Consider the following 18,521-nt stretch of genomic DNA (forward strand, 5'->3'; position numbering starts at 1 on the left):
AGAAAGTAGTGAATCTGTAGAATTCTCTACCCAAGGAAGGAGTAGAGGATGCCTTGTTAAATGGATTTATGACACAGAGAGGTCAATTATTCAGTCGTAGGAGAATTAATGGTTAAATGGAACAGGCTAATAATTGGAGCTGAGTCCACAGCCAGATCAGCCATGATCTGATTGAATGGCGGCTCCCAAATCCCTGAACGCGGACTTATCACCCGATCCTGGCCATCCGAGCCTTTGATGCATTGAATGACGCAGGTGCTACTGTACCATGGTCAAAAGTCGACCCCCCCAAATGTGACCTGAACAAAAATCTTGACTATTACATGATTATATATGATATATGGATCATTTGTTTCATTCATCCTGCAGGGTGGAAAATCTAACCATGCAGCCTTGAAATAAATTGACACCCCACCTCCCCCTTTCCTCTGCCCCAACACTGCGTCTGTTATCATTTACTGCCCAGCCTTTGTGTTATATTTAAAACTGTAGTGAGCTTGAATTTTCTATTTAGGGTAGACAGAAATCAAGTAATTATTTTCCTGCCACATACAACTGTGATGTACAACAAATAATTTTCAGATCTGTTAAGTTCCATTCATTTAGGCTATTGTATCCTGATGAAGCCATTCTTGATTTTGGATGATTGGCCAGACGGAGCAACATCTTTTGATGTTGAATCTCAGATGCTCCTCTGCCATCGTAACAGACAACTGCTGACTTGCTCCACAGCGGACCCAAACAATACCCACACAATTGACCTGCTGCTACTTGGGTGAAAGGATTTTCTTTTCTCTGCTGCTTTGTTCTGTAATATTGGATAAAATGGAAAATAATTTTAATGCTCCACTTTGGTCTACGATCCATATCACTTAACTCACCTGTTATAGAAGGTACATGAGTCACATTTCTATTGATATGCTCAGTCAACACTAACAATACTAACATCAATTTTAAAGAAGTGTGACAGAATGAAAGTCTACTATTGAATTTCTAATTCAGTTTCCCTTCTAAGTGCAATTCTAATGGGAGAAAAAGAATCAGGCTCATTGGTTGATGAAGTTTCCCAAGTAGTTCCTATGATAAACATGAGAAAACTGGAAACAGGAGCAGGTTATGGAAGTATATTACGTACCTAGGGCAAGATTTACAAAATGTTTCCTCACATCCCCTTAGCTTTAGCTCTTACCCCCCCTCCCCGCCAAAAAATAATGAGATTATTATTATTAGAGAAGAATCCAGGTTACGATTTCATGCAGCCTCTCAAGTAATAGCCTATACACTCATGCTAAATTAGACTGATAGCCTATTGCTATTACCTGCTTTGGACCATCGCCTTCCCAAGATCGTGTTATATGGCGAGCTCTCCACTGGCCACCATGACAGAGGTGCACCAAAGAAGAGGTACAAGGACTGCCTAAAGAAATCTCTTGGTGCCTGCCACATTGACCACCGCCAGTGGGCTGATATCGCCTCAAACCGTGCATCTTGGCGCCTCACAGTTTGGCGGGCAGCAACCTCCTTTGAAGAAGACCGCAGAGCCCACCTCACTGACAAAAGGCAAAGGAGGAAAAACCCAACACCCAACCCCAACCAACTAATTTTCCCCTGCAGCCGCTGCAACTGTGTCTGCCTGTCCCGCATCGGACTTGTCACCCACAAACGAGCCTGCAGCTGACGTGGACTTTTACCCCCTCCATAAATCTTCGTCCGCGAAGCCAAGCCAAAGATTACCTGCTTTATAGGCATAAACCTACACTGTTTATTCATTCCTTATTTGTGTTTCATCGATGTACCAGCGATGTTCAGTGTAAGTTACATATCAATTGATATCATCGCTGAGTATCCAGCAATTTCTGGGCAGAGTCTATAGAGTCTATCAGCTAAACTTTATACTGTGCACTAAGCATCTTTGCAAGCACCAATCACGTTTCGCCACATCAGACTCGCTCAACCACCCGACTCAATTTTGAGGACATTTCCAATTTATCAGAGAAATCATAAAAGGTTTTACTAACAATTCCAAGCAGGCAACTCAGAAATTGAATGACTCGATGTGGATCAAAGTCGGAGGTTTATTTTCAGCAAAATTATATACAAGTTTCGATCAATATCATTCACTATCTAGGATGTAATTGGATTTACAGATGAACAGAATTTACAATAGGAGATGTCCATAAGGCCTTCTTTTCCCTTTTCATGTAACTTTACTCTCTGCTTATCTCGTTTTAGCTTATATTTTAATGCCATGTTTTAACTTATTTAACTGGAAAAAGGTGAATTTGGAAGAGTGTTGGGAAAAATTCTGCAGCTTTTATTTATTCATTGTTCAGCAGCTGGCCATTTGTTTTCCACTTATAATTGCCCTTGAAGATGGAAAATACCATTTTTGACAGCATGTAGGACCACCCTTATTTTTTCCAAAAGATCACCTCAAAACCTATCCCAGGTCCTTTACGCAAAGGTGACATTTTGGTGCTGCCATTTTGGGCACCAAAATACAAACATAGTGGAGGCTTTCCTCCCCAAGATGGCAACAGGAGGAACATTCGCAAATTACTCAGCCAGCTTCAAGAAGCCCGCGACTGTCCAGAAAGTGGGCTTGCAGCTTTACAGGTCACCTTCCATCAGGTGACCCGTGCTTTCCGAAGTCGCCGCTGTCACTCACTTTCCCCAGTGAGAAGGCCCACTCACTTGATCCCGCCCACTCGCTCTCTCCCTCCCTCCAGCTCACTCACTTGCTCTCACTCTCCCTCCCTCCCACTCATTCGCGCTCTCCCACAGTGCTTTGAGGGAGCACTGGACCTCAGGGATCAGGCTTTGTTCGATGAGCATGACCCCCAAGCAAATTGAATGAGGCGCGGGGGCTGGTGGCAGTAAGCGAGCGGCCTGTTGAGCTCAGCTCACTGCCACCTGCCCTCGCACCTCAGTCAATCTGTTCGGGGAGCTGAGCTCATTGAAGAAAGGCTCAGCATTGACCCTGATCACTGAGGCCCAGAGCTCCCCTCAAAGCAAGCGATCTCTTGTTCACTCCCCACAACAGTGGCCCTTTTCCCTGGCTTCTCTCCCTCTCATCCTCATGTGCCACAGGTCCTGAAGCACCTGTCAATCAATCGGTTCAGTGAGGGGGGTAAGCTGCCTAAGCCTTGAGGACATGTTTTGCTGCTGTTGATCATGTGAGAGGAGGTTTCAGCATCTCGGCCATGCAAAGCTGGAGGGTTTCCATCAAGGTGAGTGAAGGTGAGTGAAGGTAAATACAATAAAACAATTTTTTCCTGAAAACGTGCTAAAAATGGTGGTGGGGGGGCTCCTTTATCCAATCAAATATGGTAACTACAATCTTGCATTGCTGAATTTGTTATGGCAAAGGGATACCCACAGTGTTGTTGGTATAGGGGGTGTTTGGATTTTGATTCACCAACAAAGAACTGATGATGCGCAATTAGATGGGAAACCCAAAAGATGGTGGGGTTCCTATGTACCTGATGGCCTCAAACATTTTGCTGCAGTTAATCTTATAAGTGGTACACGCTACAGACATTGTTACCTTGTGGTTTGGGGAATGGCTTCTTAAAGTGGTGGATCAGTGTCAATGAAGAGATCCTGGACTGAGAGATGATGGGTGGGGAAATGTACTCTAAATTATGGACTATTTTTCAGTTGCCTGTTTGGAATTGTTAGCAATTTATTTTTACGATTTTTTTGACCTGCCTTTGCATCAATGGGATGGTAGTGTAGCAGTGGTTGAGAGTATTTAGTCCACTGGTACTGGTGGAGATGTGTGGTGGTAGTTTGGGAGTACCTGCTTTAAGCTGGCCTGGTTTAAGTCACTGGCAATGACTGAGATGGTATTGGGATATGACTTATAATGTTTATTGATCACTGAGTGTAGGTCTTCCAGTGCCAGCTTAACGTCTATCTGGGGGGGGGGGGTGGGGGGACTGCAGTTATGACAATTCCCAGATGAGGGGAGAAGTCATGGAATGGGACTGTCTCCTCTGAGCAGACTCTGCCACCTCTCCCTTTACCCGACAATACTGTCCTGACCATGTGATATAGGGAGAAACCTTTGGGCTGAAGCGCCAGGTCCAGATCGTTGGGGGGTGAGCCATATCTCTGTGAAATAATTCCTCGTGTCCCTCTGATATGCCAATTCTGCCCTTGGGTCCTCAGTTTTATTCTCCAGAGACTGTAATATGAGCTAGAAGAATGTAGGGATGGGGAGGGGCACAGACCTCTGAGTTTCAGCCTAACTTGGAGTCCCCTTGGGCAACCATGTTTTCTTCACAATGAGTCCTCCTTGATGGTATTAAACATCAAGAATCGACAAGCGACGTTTTTCTTGTTAAAGATGGTTATTGACTGTCACCTTTGTGCATTGACTGTTATTTCCCTTTCGTCAGGACCTGTCTGAAATTTGTCAAGGTCTTGCTTTATGGAAACATGGACTGATTAATTTGCTCTTGCATCCAGTTTCTGGAGGAAGAGGATGAGGGATGAGAATGTCAAGCATTAAGTTTCATCTGATCTGCCAGATAACCAGATGTTTATTTCCAAAGTCAGAATGTTTACATTTGTCCATAGTTCTAGTCATTGATGAGCATTCAATACATACATGTGCACTACAAGCTTTTAGAATTTAAAGTTGCACTATCTTGTGTTCATTACTTTTAAATGTTCATACAGACTTAAGGGATTTACAAGATGCAAGTACTGTGTTTACCTGACTTTTATGTTAAATGTTAATTCCAGAAATCATAGATACCCTGCCTTTATTGACATTTTATGTTGAAGTTTACACATGTTATACATAACTTTCCTATGGTCATTCAAAACTTTATTCTTAGACTTTAAGAAGTTGTTGCTGCATTTCATTCTAAGATGTGCAATAAAATTTTATTGACATTTTAGTGACATGCCTCAGTCATCTTCTTCACATCCACACCGAATGGTCATAACAACCTCATGTATAGTCTGGTGACCCTGACATGTTGGACCCTTGTAAGAGACCCTTTCTAGCGGAGAGAGATCTGATTCAACAGTCTTCCACTCTTCCAGAAAGTTTTCTTTGTTAATCTCACAAATATTATGCAAGACACAGCAGGCAACAACCACCTCTGGCACAAAGGTGGTATTAATATCCATTCATTTGGATAGGCACCTCCAGTGGCCTTTGAGACGTCCAAACATATTTTCCGCAACCATTCACATGGAGCTTAGCTCATAGTTGAATCTGTGTTTATGGTGATTAATGAAATTATGTTGCATGAACCCCTTCCTCAGCCATTTTTTGAGCGGGTAGGCTGGGTCCCCAATCAAATATGCAGGGGTTTGCACTCCATCGATGTTTTTGGAAACCTGTGGGCAAAGCAATGGGTCACCTTGAGTAAAATACATCAGAAATAGTCTGAACTCACATTAATCATGGGCATGATAAAAGCAAGGGGCTGCATGGCTATGCACTGATTTACTCAAAAGAATATTCTTGAGGCCTTTATCTAACACTTGAGATGATTACATGTACATTGTGGTGAACTGCTGATCTGCTGTATTCCTGGATATCTGGCTCTGCCCCATTCTGTGACTGTACCTCTAATACCTTGACCCTTCCCCAAAAAGTCTGGGTCATGGCACAGGACCAGGTCTCTGTCCATTTTGAATAAAAGCCTGTAAATCAGTGACTCAGTCTCAGCCTCTCGAGTTATGTACTGCACGTCATGCATGTTAAAAGGCTCATCGTACACTGTAATATTCACTTACGTCACTGGGGAATAGATAACCACCTGCATCTTCAACCATTCTGTAAATGGGAAAGTCTATAAGAACTCGAGCATCATAGGTGTGACCAGACCAACCCACATACACTTCTGTGAAGTTGGAAACACAAAAGGTCAATGCATAGAGTGACATAAGAATGCCACCCATTGCGATTGTAGTAGGAAGATGGATCGTCTTGAGGGTCATTGATGGGAATATGTGTGCCATGATGACACCAGCTTACAATGGATATCCACCCCTATTTTCAAATGCATCAATTGTCTCCTGAAGAAGATCTCTGCTTGGCAGTTCAATGCAACGTTTCACTAGGAGCTTTTTCACTGTGACAGTCACTTGCCTCACCACGGTGAATACAGTGGAGATACCCACTCACCAAACAGAGCATTGATGGAACAATACTGAAAAGAAGTGGCATACCAATTGCAAGTCTGATCCAAGGCTCCAGAGGCTTTCAGCAGTTGGTGATCTTACACCTCAACTATGGCTCGAGGATCCCTGCAATAAAATCAAAAGTACCATGACACATTCCAAAATGCTCACACCACTGTTCATCATCATATTTATCCAGGACTTCATTCCAGAACATGGTTCCCTGAGGTCTCTCCCTCTTCCACATTCTTCTGCTACTATGTACCTTTTCAAAATATCGCATTATAACCAGACATTTTCTCCAGCAGCCTCTCAACACTTTCTGACTCTCCTTCTCAAATCCATCCCAGATTATCCACAATTTAGCAATAAAATTCTTTCACCTAAGAGCAGGCAAATGGGTTCGATTAGGCTCTGTTATTGTTTGAACCAACTTGCAGGTAAGGGGACTGATAAGAACTGACTGAAAAGTGATAGATTCACACATTTTCAGGATGTCCAAAGCGACCTGCCCGCCATTGTACATAAGAAGATGATGCCACTTCCTGCTATTGCATGTTGCAACACATGGGACGTTTCCAGTTGAAGGTAGGCTCTCCTATCCCTGGGGATGACTTTTGGTCCATGTAAAAGCAGGTAGTGTTCCGGTTAAAAGTGGCCCAGTGTGAACAGCAAGAACGGTCTCTTTAACCCAGACACTGAACGGCCAATTTACTGGGATGCCAGTGTGAAAAGGGCTACTATCTGCAAGAAATAACTATGTTAAAACAATAGATAATGTTTGCAACCAACATCCCAATTTAGTTAAACAGGAAATGTTTGAGTGTGATGAAGTGCAGGAGACACTCAGCGGGTCGCACAACCTACATAGGAAGTATACCCCCTTTACTTCCTACGCATGGTGCGTGACCTCCTGAGTTTCTCCAACAATTTTGTGTATTGTGCAACACCTGATCTAGAAAGGGTTTGTTGAGAGTATTGTTATTTTATTTGCTGATGGGTAAACTTCAGATATATGTAAACTCATAACATATAATTTGCATGATGCTGCCTTAGATTGGACTTTAGATAAGAATAAAATGATTATTAACAGCAGACATGATGTACTGTTGAGAAAGATAACCATGATAGACATTTTTTTTCCATTGCGCCTGTTAAATATCCTTAAAAATTGTGTATTTTCTATTATGATAAAATGTTCCAACAGTTCCAAATAGATAAATGAAAATGTAGAATGATGCTGCACCCGTGTAACAATTGATGAGAGGTGCAAAGTGAATGGTATTCCTCGAGGACCAAACTCACTCTGGATTTAGATCTTGGAAAGATGTAAGCTGCTCACTGTGAATGCAGCTGTTCATATTGAACCTTACCCACCACACTAATGCTGTAATGGAAATGATAAAAGTTAATGTATGAAAAGCAAAAGCAGCAAAGCAACAACAAAGAGAGAACATTCCAACCACCGAGCCGCAGTTTATTAATTTCTCAGAGAGAATTTCACACTTCGACGATGATGCTAAAAGCTTGCCGGACAATGAGAATTTACCCATGTCAACTGTGCATTATTTTTAAGCTATTGTAAGGGATTAGTTTGCTATTTTCATACATACGGTAAATTGTGGTAAATTGATGATGTTTTGGCTAAAATATTCCCAATGATAACGGCATCCTATATTGTTGGGACACGTTAATCATGAACTAAACATAAAAAGTAAAATAATGGAGTTACTTGACTCAGATAACTTATACCTGTCCACATTCTATTGGGAATTCTGCTCTATGATACCATGATACTGACTGAAATAGAAAATTATCATCATGTTGGCCCCATTAAAATTGATAGATGTTCTTGCTTTTTAAACTATTTCTAACATCCCTTCCATTTCATCTTAAATATTCTGTAATATAATGAATATTCTCTTGTCTGTTATTATTGTTTATTTCTACAGCTACACCCTGTCCTCACTATCTTAGGATGATAATAACAATCAATAAATGTTAATTCTAGGCCCACAAACCAATTATTCTGTCAATGAATCAACTTCAATTATACCTGTTCAGTTTTAAAATTGTTGCTGAAACTATATTTTTGGATAAAATATAATTCATTTCATTATATTAACAGGATTTCAAATCAATTTAAAGATTTTTAAACAGTTCCCATATGCTTAGCTATATCTGAGTCTGATTCCAAGCAGCCATTCAATCCCAAGATTTCAGGGCTATTGCAATTTATCTGCCACTGAAATATTTGATGACGGCAGTGTCAAATTTTGCTTCTCACAAATATCATGTTATAAGGCAGAGCAACCTGTTGTATTTATGGATTGAAATTCTGATATAATTCTCTTTATAAAGCAGATTTAAAAAACATACTCCCTGGACCAATGGAAAGAGAATAGAGAATGTTATATTACCTGGAAGGGATGTCCATTGGGGTACCTGCCTTATAATGACAGATGGGTGTCAACAAATGCCTCAAGTTACATTATAATATTGGACAATGGGTGAAGCACTTTGAGATATGTCAAAGGTATAATCTAATGAAAATATGAAGTATCAATGCTGAGTCACAAAATTCACACGTTCATCATCCAGAAATGAGGAAAACACCCCCCCCACCCCCCCCCCCCCCATTGAGAAGGAGAAACATGGAAGGTGACAGTGACCACAGCAGTGGACTAGTAAGGGACCCAGCAGTTAGGGGATCATGCAGGGAAGATGAGCATGGCAGCAGACCAGCGAGGGGCTCAGCGGCTGAAGGCAACATGGTCAAGGACTGTCGGTTGCTGGAAACTGGCTCATGGGAACCGGGATTCAAGAGGGCACTGAGGGCATGAAGGGCTCCTCCTCTGGCAGTGAAGGTTTTCCGATCGTGTCGGAGGTTTGGGTCTGGAGCTCGGGTTGTCGATGAATTGAACAGGAACCTGTGCGGCTGCAGAGACTGGAAGACCCCTGGAGGAGAATCCATGGACATTCAGTGACTCTGAAGGGACTCTCTTTGCTTTTCTTTCTCTCATATGGTAGGAGGCGCCGGGCAATACTAATGGCAACCTTATCTGCCTTATGGCAGGCGAAAATTAAAGTATATCAAGAATGTTATATTTTTAATGTGTTATTATGTGACAATAAAAAGAACCTTGAATCTTGAATTAAGACACACAATGTGGTAACAGACTTTTCTGGCCCAGGAGCCCATACCCCCCAATACACCAATCAATCTACAACCCCCATAAATTTTGAAGTGTGGGAGGAAACCAGAGGACCTGGGGAAAACACATGCAGACACGGGGAGGACGTATAAACTCCTTATTGACAGCCAGATTCGAACACGAGTCGCAGGCACTGTAATAACTTTATGCTAACTGCTTTGCTAACCATGCTGCCCTTCATCATAATAAAGATTTTTGCAGGAAAATATGCATCATTAACTTATGTATAATAGGCAGTGCATTGGTATGGAAGTTTTAAAAGAAGACTATTAATTTTTCTATTTTAAAACATCACAGGCTAAATTTTACCAGTATTTATTATTTTAAATAAAGGAAACTTTAACAAGGTTTTCAATAAGCCTTGCAAAAGCAGTCTGAAAGAACGTTTAAAATTTCAAGAACAAAACTTATTTCAGCTCTTTAATATGGCAAATAATATAGTCCAAACTGTGATTATTCAATATTCACTTTATATCTTCTTCTTTGGCTTGGCTTTGCGGACGAAGATTTATGGAGGGGTAATGTCCACGTCAGCTGCAGGCTCGTTTGTGGCTGACAAGTCCGATGCGGGACAGGCAGACACGGTTGCAACAGTTGCAGGGGAAAATTGGTTGGTTGGTTGGGGTTGGGTGTTGGGTTTTTCCTTCTTTGTCTTTTGTCAGTGAGGTGGGCTCTGCGGTCTTCTTCAAAGGAGGTTGCTGCCCGCCGAACTGTGAGGCGCCAAGATGCACGGTTTGAGGCGATATCAGCCCACTGGCGGTGGTCAATGTGGCAGGCACCAATAGATTTCTTTAGGCAGTCCTTGTACCTCTTCTTTGGTGCACCTCTGTCACGGTGGCCAGTGGAGAGCTCGCCATATAACACGATCTTGGGAAGGCGATGGTCCTCTATTCTGGAGACGTGACCTATCCAGCGCAGTTGGATCTTCAGCAGCGTGGATTCGATGCTGTCGGCCTCTGCCATCTCGAGTACTTCGATGTTAGGGATGAAGTCGCTCCAATGAATGTTGAGGATGGAGCGGAGACAACGCTGGTGGAAGCGTTCTAGGAGCCATAGGTGATGCCGGTAGAGGACCCATGATTCGGAGCCGAACTCACTTTATATATAAAAATGATTAATCACACTATGTATGTACTTAATTGTAATAACTATTGATATGTTTGTGATGTTCAATTTTAAATAAAATATTTAAAAAATCACTTTAAACTTACAACATTCCATTGTTTAAATGACTGTTGTTGATGTGCTCCTGCAATTAATAGCTTCTGAATCAAAATAGATCTTCCAAATGAAGATGCAAGAAATTGTAGATTTTCCCATGGTTGATTTAGACAAGCATCAGCTTACAAAATGCCATCAGTAACACTGGAGAAGAATTTAATTTTTCCAAAAGGTTTACTTCCTGAAAAATAATTGGGGATCATGCTAGACAACTTCAAGCTGAACACAAAGATCATTCAGATTTGCTCTATCACATAGGAAGCCAGAGAAACATTAAATTAGTTTTTATTAAATTTAGCATGTTTAATTGCATAATGATGCTGACATATTGCATTAATTCAACTGACCTAAAAAATGTTTTGTCACTGATTTTCTTTTGTACTCAACATCTGATGCCTCTCATGTCAGTGTCCAACAATAGTTGGCCAACATTGATAGATTCTAGTTGCTCTGATACTGCTTTTCCATGGTCACAATGTCCTGGTGAACCTTTCACCATGTTCGTTACTGCACCAAGATCAACGGGGAAGACGTCCAAGTGCAAATGCAGAAAATGAATTTTCAACGACATGCCACACTTCGTGGTTTTGTATCCTTGAAGAAGACTTAAAATATGACAGGAAATCACAAAAATATGTTATATTTTAGAAAAGATACATGATAGGAAATGTTTTAAGTGATTTTCGTGATCAGAAACCCCAAATCCGTAAAATACACCCAGAAGTGTTCAGGAAGCAAAATCATTTGTGTCCAGTGTTATTGTTCATTTGTTTCTTGGTTACTAAATTCAACAGGTCAGGAACATTACTCTTCGTGTTCCTGTACATTAAAACACTCACTTTCATGTTCTTCAAGCAATCATTAATTCAGTTTAAATGCTTCTTATTTCCTTTATTTATTCTTTAAAAAAACGCAACCACAAATGCACAAAAGAAAAGCAACAGTTCAATTTAAAGTAAAATAGAAACATAGCAACATGAATTTCTCTAACTGCTTTAACAAGAGAGAAACTGCCAAAGTTGTGGAGGACACACATGCAGATTTACCAAGTATGTTACTCCCCAGAGCTCCACAGGGTGTGCACTGTGCAATCTTTAGATAATGTAGACTGGTTCTACAGATATTCAGGTGTTTTTCTGAGACTGCTCAGATATAAGCATGAATGAGAAAGATGAATGACAACAGTGAGGGAAGACTGAGGCTTTTGCCATGACAACAACACTTGTTTAAATGTGGCATCAAGAAATGGTACATCAAACTGCAAGAGAAAGAGAACGATGAAATTAGCTGTAAACCCAAACAAAAGTGGGAACAATACCTAAACATAAAGATAAAGAATGAAACATGGGAAAAGATATGCTCCGGAACTATGAGAAATACAATAAACATGAGGTTACGCATGATACAATATAATTGGTTACACAGGCTATACACCACACCCCAAAAGTTAAATAAATGGGTCCCAACAGTATCAGACAGATGTTTTTGTTGTAAGAAGAAAATGGAAACAACAGTACATGCAATTTGGGCATGTGAGAAAGTGGAAAAGTTTTGGGAAGATCTAAATCAGGTATTAAATAAAATCACAAAAAATAACATACCAAAAAATCCAGAGATCTTTCTTCTAAGTAATATAAGAAGTAAAGAACTTGGCCTCGATTTGGATGGAGCACAAAAAAGAGTTATTATGATAGCCTCAGCTGTAGCAAAAAAAAATGTATAATGTCAACCTGGAAATCAGAAGAGAGCCTGAGAGTACAGCAATGGTACATAGAAATGAATAAATGTATTCCATTGGAAAAAAATAACATATAATTTAAGAAATAACATCACAGTATTCGAACAAATTTGCGAACCGTACATGAAACTCAACAGAGAAGTCCTACCGCGGACCTCCACCGCCTAAAATGACAGAAGGAGAAGAAGACGAAATGAACTGACCCAGTGTGTAAAAGCAGAAGACACAATTTTCTTCTTTATTTTCATTGTGTGATGACATTGTTTAATGTATTGTATATGTTGAACGTTTAGTGGGTGGGGAGGGGGAGTGAAGGAGGGAGGGAAGGGAGAGGGGAAAAGGGGAGAAAATGACACTGTGTATATTCAAGAGGGAAATCTTTGTGTGTATTTTGGTCAATATGGTTCATAGTGTGAAAAATTTTAAAAAATTAAAAAAGAAACCCTGTTAACTCAAGGGGAAACCTCTCCATTGGCTAAAATCCCTTATCACACATAAAAGAAGTTTGTGATTGATAGAGGCCAGTTGCCTCAGCCTTAGGCCACTGCTGCAGGGGTTCCCCAGAACAGTATTCTCAATCATCTTCAACTGCTTCATCAGTGAACCTCCTCCTCCTGCTGACCTGCTGATGAATATGCAGTGTTACATTCAATTTACAATTCCTTTTCAAATTAAGTAATCCTTGGCTACATGCAACAAGATCGAGACAACATTCAGGTATATTTATGTGTCAAATCAAATTCATGCCACACAAATGCCAAAAAAAAAAACACAATTAAAAAAAAAAGATTCTAATCACTTACCCTTACATTCAACATTTAGATTTGTTGTTGGGGTACATACTTGGCATCACATGATGATATTACCATTCTTAAATCCTCCCCAGAAGTGAAACAACTCTAGTCTCTTAAATAGCAATGAGCATTTGTATTAGGTTAAGTGAACGTAGCAATGATAATTTCCAATAAGAAAAGATCAAGACATTAACCTTTCACACTCATGGCATCATTATTGCTAAAACAGTTGCAATTAACATCCTGGGGATTATTTTTGACCAGAAACTTAACTGGACCTCCTTCGTAAATATTTTAATAGCAGATTAACCTTTGCAATTTGTATTTGAATTTCCTGCAGCTTCTACTGCCTTCTGCAAGTTACAGGCGTCCGCTTGCCTGGATGTGTTTGCTCCAGATACATTTATGAAGTTCAGAAATTTCCAGGTCAAATTAGAAAGCAAACAACTGCAATAAGCTGGAAATTTAAAGCAAAAATTTCATCCTATCAGGCAGCACATGCAGAGAGAGGAACGGTTAATGCTCTTTGCCATCCAGGAAATTGTCGACCTGTAGACCGATAAATTCGACCCTTCTGTTACTCCAGAATGAATGGTCTCATTGTGCTCAGTGACTACAGCTGGCACCATTTCGAAAGGCACTGCCACCTTGTGCCGTGGCTCCTTCCGCTGCATCCAACAAACATTTTTTTTTAAATGGAACGCTTCACGAATTTGCGTGTCACCCTTGCGCAGGGGCAAGGGTATCGTTCCAATTTTAGTATTTGTGCTGCCGAAGCGAGCACTGCATCCAACAAACATGTGACCTTTGCTGACAAGCAGGACACCAGATGAATGAGGTCACCGCAATCAGGTTTCCCTTTAGTCTCCAAAGTATGTGGATTTGAAAATATTATTACTTCTTCATTGCTTGATCTATATCTTGAAACTCTAAGCAAAGAAAATCCTCCACTAGACACAAGGAGGAAGCTACCTATCCCCTTCTCAAGGCAAGTGGGAATGGCCAGTAGATACTATCCTTGCAAGTGATATTGGATGAAATGAATACAAATAATGTTATCTATTGTTGGTCTACAATACACTGAACAATCTTGCCCTCTGTTGCATAAAAGATCATGCATTTTTAAATGGTCATAAATACAGTTTAGCAATCTGTTATTCAACTTCTCATCTATCTGTGTACTCTAGTTTCCTCAAAATTTTTAAGATATTACATTTCAAGTATTTAACTCTTTTACTTCAAATCATTAAAAAAAATTAGTTCACCTTCCACCTTATTTTTATGCATAATTCCCAATTGTTTCACACTTCAAAAAATGTAAAGATAAATAGGTGAAATACATTAAAAAAAAATCCCTAGTTTAGATTCTGATAGAACTTTTGATAGTTGAGAAAACGCAGTTTTTCTAGTGAGCTTTGGATAGGCATCTTTTCTAGCACCTTTGAAATACTTCTCATGAATGTCTTCATGCTTTAAAAAAAATCTAAATTTCAATGAAACCAAATCAGGAGGGTTGCATAAAATATAGTGATATTTGCACTCTAACCCAATGTCAGAAATCTTCCCCTCTGCCTCTATTGGCTGCATTTGTTTTAAAAAAATCTAATTGTCGGTCAGGGTTGTTGTTGATAATGCGACATTCCTGATGTTATTTCCAAGTTTATGCTTAGTAAGTTAGATTGACATACAAGCTCCACTGGGTAAGGGTCAGGGAGTATACTATATGTACAGTCCCTGATTAACCCAGATGGGAAGAAAGAGAAAGGTAGTGACTTTAGAAGAAGTTGGAACATTTAGTTTGTTATTTCAAAAATTGAAAACATTCTCCTTGCTTTTACATTATGACCTCTTTCTACTTGAATCTGCACTTGATCTTGACTGCCTGCTACCATGAGAAGAGTGGGAATCATCAAAATGGATGAATCCAGCTTCCAGAAACATGCCGTTAAAAAATAGAGTCATCTGATCCAAAGTGGAGTGTAATGGAGTAGCTAACAAATATACATAATCTGTTGACCATTCTTATTATCATCCCCTCTAACAATATGGTTTAAAAAGTCTTCAGAACCATCTTTTCCTTCAACTTCACTTCTTCTTTATTAATCGTAACCAAATATCCTGCCAGTTTGCTGCACAAATGAAGAGAGAATACAGCAATGTTTATCCAGAGTCAGAAAAAAAGGAGTGGATATTTATATGCGGCATGTCAAATGAATGCCAGGTCAAAAGTATTGGTGCTCAGCAGCTTAACGGTGCCAGCTGCATTTTTAAAATTTCAGCAGAAATAGGTTCCATGCTCTGATTGGAAACGCTATGAGGATCTAGAGAAGAAGCTGGCTCCTACCACAGGCTTTTTGTAGGTGCTGCACAGCATAGAGCCCAGGAACAGGCTCTTCAACTCGGAACATCATGTCCAAATTAAACTAATACTGTTGCTTGGATATGATACATCTCCCTCTCTCCCCTGTGTGAGTAGATTCCCAGAATTTGAATAACTCTCAGAAGTCATGTGAACTTCGTTCTTACAGCTTATGTCTTAATCTGAAATGCTTAATTATTCCTTGCCATGTATTATTGTGCAACATTACATATTTAGGAGTACTACAACATTATAAAGGAGATCATTTGTTTATTAAAAGATCTCGAAAAGTAATAAAATGCTCTTACATCATTGGTCTACCATCTAACGTAGTCAAATAAACCTTCTATTCTCATGAAACAAAACATATCAGGCAAACAATAATGTGCCTGACTGTCAACAATTAAGGAAAAACGACTAAGGGTAATGACAGATCTAGGATTTAAAAAAAATAAATCAAATTGAAATTTTTGGGGTGGCTAAGAAAAATATTTAAGACCTTAATAATTCATGGCAGCCTTTAATTCTTTTTATCGTGGCTGGGGATCCAAGAATTTATCTTCTTACAGAACAGGCACCCAGAGGCCAAATGTAGTCTGAGTTCAAAATTCTAAACAGTTCCCTATCAGACAAAGCAAGACCAAAAGGATAATTTAGATTGATCAAAGGTAGAGAAAGGTTTTAAACATCACTATTTCTGTTCCTTTCTCTTTAAAGGTCTGGGGCCACACCTCCTTCTCCTCCTCCAGTCATTCAACCCATATCCCCACCCAAGGAAGCTCATTCAGGTAGCTTATTTTTCCACCTGCAATTCTCTCCATCAAAATCAGATCGGGGTGGAGCCTGATCCGTTGTTGCCCAAGATAGTACTTTAGCTGTATGGCTCCTCCATCAAGATATTCTCAGATAATGCAGATTGACCCAAGAACTAAAATCTGTCAAGCCTCACTCTGCAGAGACTGCAGCACTCCACCTGCCAGAAACCCATTGGTCAATTGAACCCTCTGCAACAATATTTTGCACCACAAATCTTGCTTCATTTTTTTTCAAGTTCATATTAACTTTAGATTTCAGATTTATTGTCGGAGTTTATACATGACATCACATACAACTCTGAGATTCTTTTTCCTGCGGGCAAGGCAGAATTATCACTTCATTTTAAAAAAAACTGTACACGACGTACACAAATAAAGAAATGTAAACAAACTGACTGCAATACCGAGATGGAAAATAATCAATAAAGTGCAAAAGAAAGAGTCCTTAAATCAGTCCCTGATTGAATTGATTATTGAGGAGCCTGATGGTGGAGTGGTAGCAGCTGCTCTTGAACCTGGTGGTGTACCTCTTTCCTGATGGTAGCAGCCAGAACAGAGCTTGTTCTGGGTGGTGTGGGATCCTTGAATATTGCTGATGCTCTCCAATGACAGCATTCCTTGAAGATGTTCTCAGTGGTGGGGAGAGTTTTGTCTGTGATGTCTTCGGCTGTTTTATATTTAGTGGTTTGTGTTCATGTCCTAATTTTCCAACATCAGTAGGTCTTTGATGGGCAAAGTTTCTTTCGATTAAAGAATCACATGATACTGCCAGAGAGAGAGGATCCGAACCATTTATAATCAATGGAATAATTTCACGGGAGTGAAGTGCGGTGTCCCGATTCACCAGAAAGGAGATGTTTTGCCCACGGATTCTGTGGCCGATTTGAGGCTTCCGATCAGACACACTGTACACTCCAACAATCACCTATGTATGATCTGTTTGCCAATACAGCTCCTGCTGTTTCTGCGCCTCTCTATCTCTCCCTGTCAAGTATAAGGAGACAAATTCGTACAGCTGGCAAGCTGAAAATCCTGAGCTTGATTGGTAATCAATAAAGCCATCTCCAGATTTTGAAAGGCTTTGCAAGTCCACTAATCACAAAGCTCCACATAAGTCCTGAAGGACCTGATGCTTTCAGTGACTGTACTTTTTAATAGATCTGCCAATCATGACACCTGGCTTTTAAGGAAAATCCTCCGAAATTATTTTTTGCAGGTTGGCTGATGGAAGAGACATCTATTCCTCCAGTTAAAGTAGCATTGGAAATGCATTAACTTCATGAGATTATGTTTGAACACGATTGTATACATTGAAAGTAATGTTCTCAGTCACAATGAAGATAATTGGGTCATTTCCTCATCAATCAAGTCTAATAAAGAAGTTATTACAGTGGTTTGAAACTGATTTTATCCACAAGATGTGCGTTTAATTAACCCCTAATCATTGTACTTCCTATAGAAATTGCTCTGATTTTATCGGCCAGCATAGATCAGCATGATCATGTTGAATGGCTGGGCAGAATAGAGTAATTTTGTGACCTATTCCTGCTCCTATTTTCTGAAGATCTCTGCTCTTATATTTAGAGGTTGCAATTACCCGGCCCCATCCCCTCGTCTTCACCTACTACCTAGCTTTCGCATCCAACATATCGTCCTCTCCCATTTCTGCCGCCTACTACATGATCCCACCCCCAGGCACATCTTACCCTCTCCTCCTCTCTCCACCATCCACGTGGACTGCTCTCTTCTTCTCACCAATTGCCCCATTGACACATACCCCTGTGACCATAGGAAGTGTCTACATTTGCTCCACACCTCCTCCCTCACCAACATTTGGGGGCCCCAAACAGTCCTTCCAAGTAAAGCAACACTTCACTTGTAAATCTGCAGAGGTCATTGACTACATCTGGTACTCGCATTGTGGTCTCCTCTACATTGGAGAGATTGGACTGGGAGATTTTTTCTGTCGCCATCTCCCACCCCATCTGTGAAACACCTTGGTGTCCCTAGCCACCTCAGAATCCATTAAAAAAAAACAAATTGAAGCAAGTTATCCTTTATTCCTACTATAATCCTAACCCCAAACAGCATCAAGCTCAGTATCTCCATAACAGATTTTGCCTTGAATGCAATGGCTTGAGATTTTGTGGTCAGTAACAAGCAGTGTAACCTCTGAAATAAAGTCAAACTGGCTTTGCAACAATGCTCCCAAATGGCACTGCCAAGAACTAA

General features: G+C 40.3%; 1 long non-coding RNA gene and 1 pseudogene across 3 annotated transcripts in view; both read right to left on the reverse strand.

The window, feature by feature from the left end:
- Positions 1-558: 558 nt before the first annotated feature.
- The window catches only part of LOC138743416 (uncharacterized), a 66,754-nt gene continuing 48,791 nt past the window's right edge, over positions 559-18,521 (reverse strand). For 2 of the 3 annotated variants that reach the window (XR_011344868.1, XR_011344870.1), the window contains 2 exons: positions 6,196-6,273; positions 4,513-5,358 (listed from right to left, as the gene is read on the reverse strand). This is a non-coding gene — a long non-coding RNA (uncharacterized lncRNA). Of the gene's footprint in view, positions 809-4,512; positions 5,359-6,195; positions 6,274-18,521 lie in introns of those variants that run through there. The other variant, XR_011344869.1, reaches the window with a different exon arrangement.
- Positions 13,805-13,899, reverse strand: LOC138743761 (U6 spliceosomal RNA; annotated as a pseudogene).

The sequence above is a fragment of the Narcine bancroftii genome, chromosome 9 (assembly GCF_036971445.1).
Source record: "Narcine bancroftii isolate sNarBan1 chromosome 9, sNarBan1.hap1, whole genome shotgun sequence".
NCBI classification, from domain to species: Eukaryota; Metazoa; Chordata; class Chondrichthyes; order Torpediniformes; family Narcinidae; genus Narcine; species Narcine bancroftii.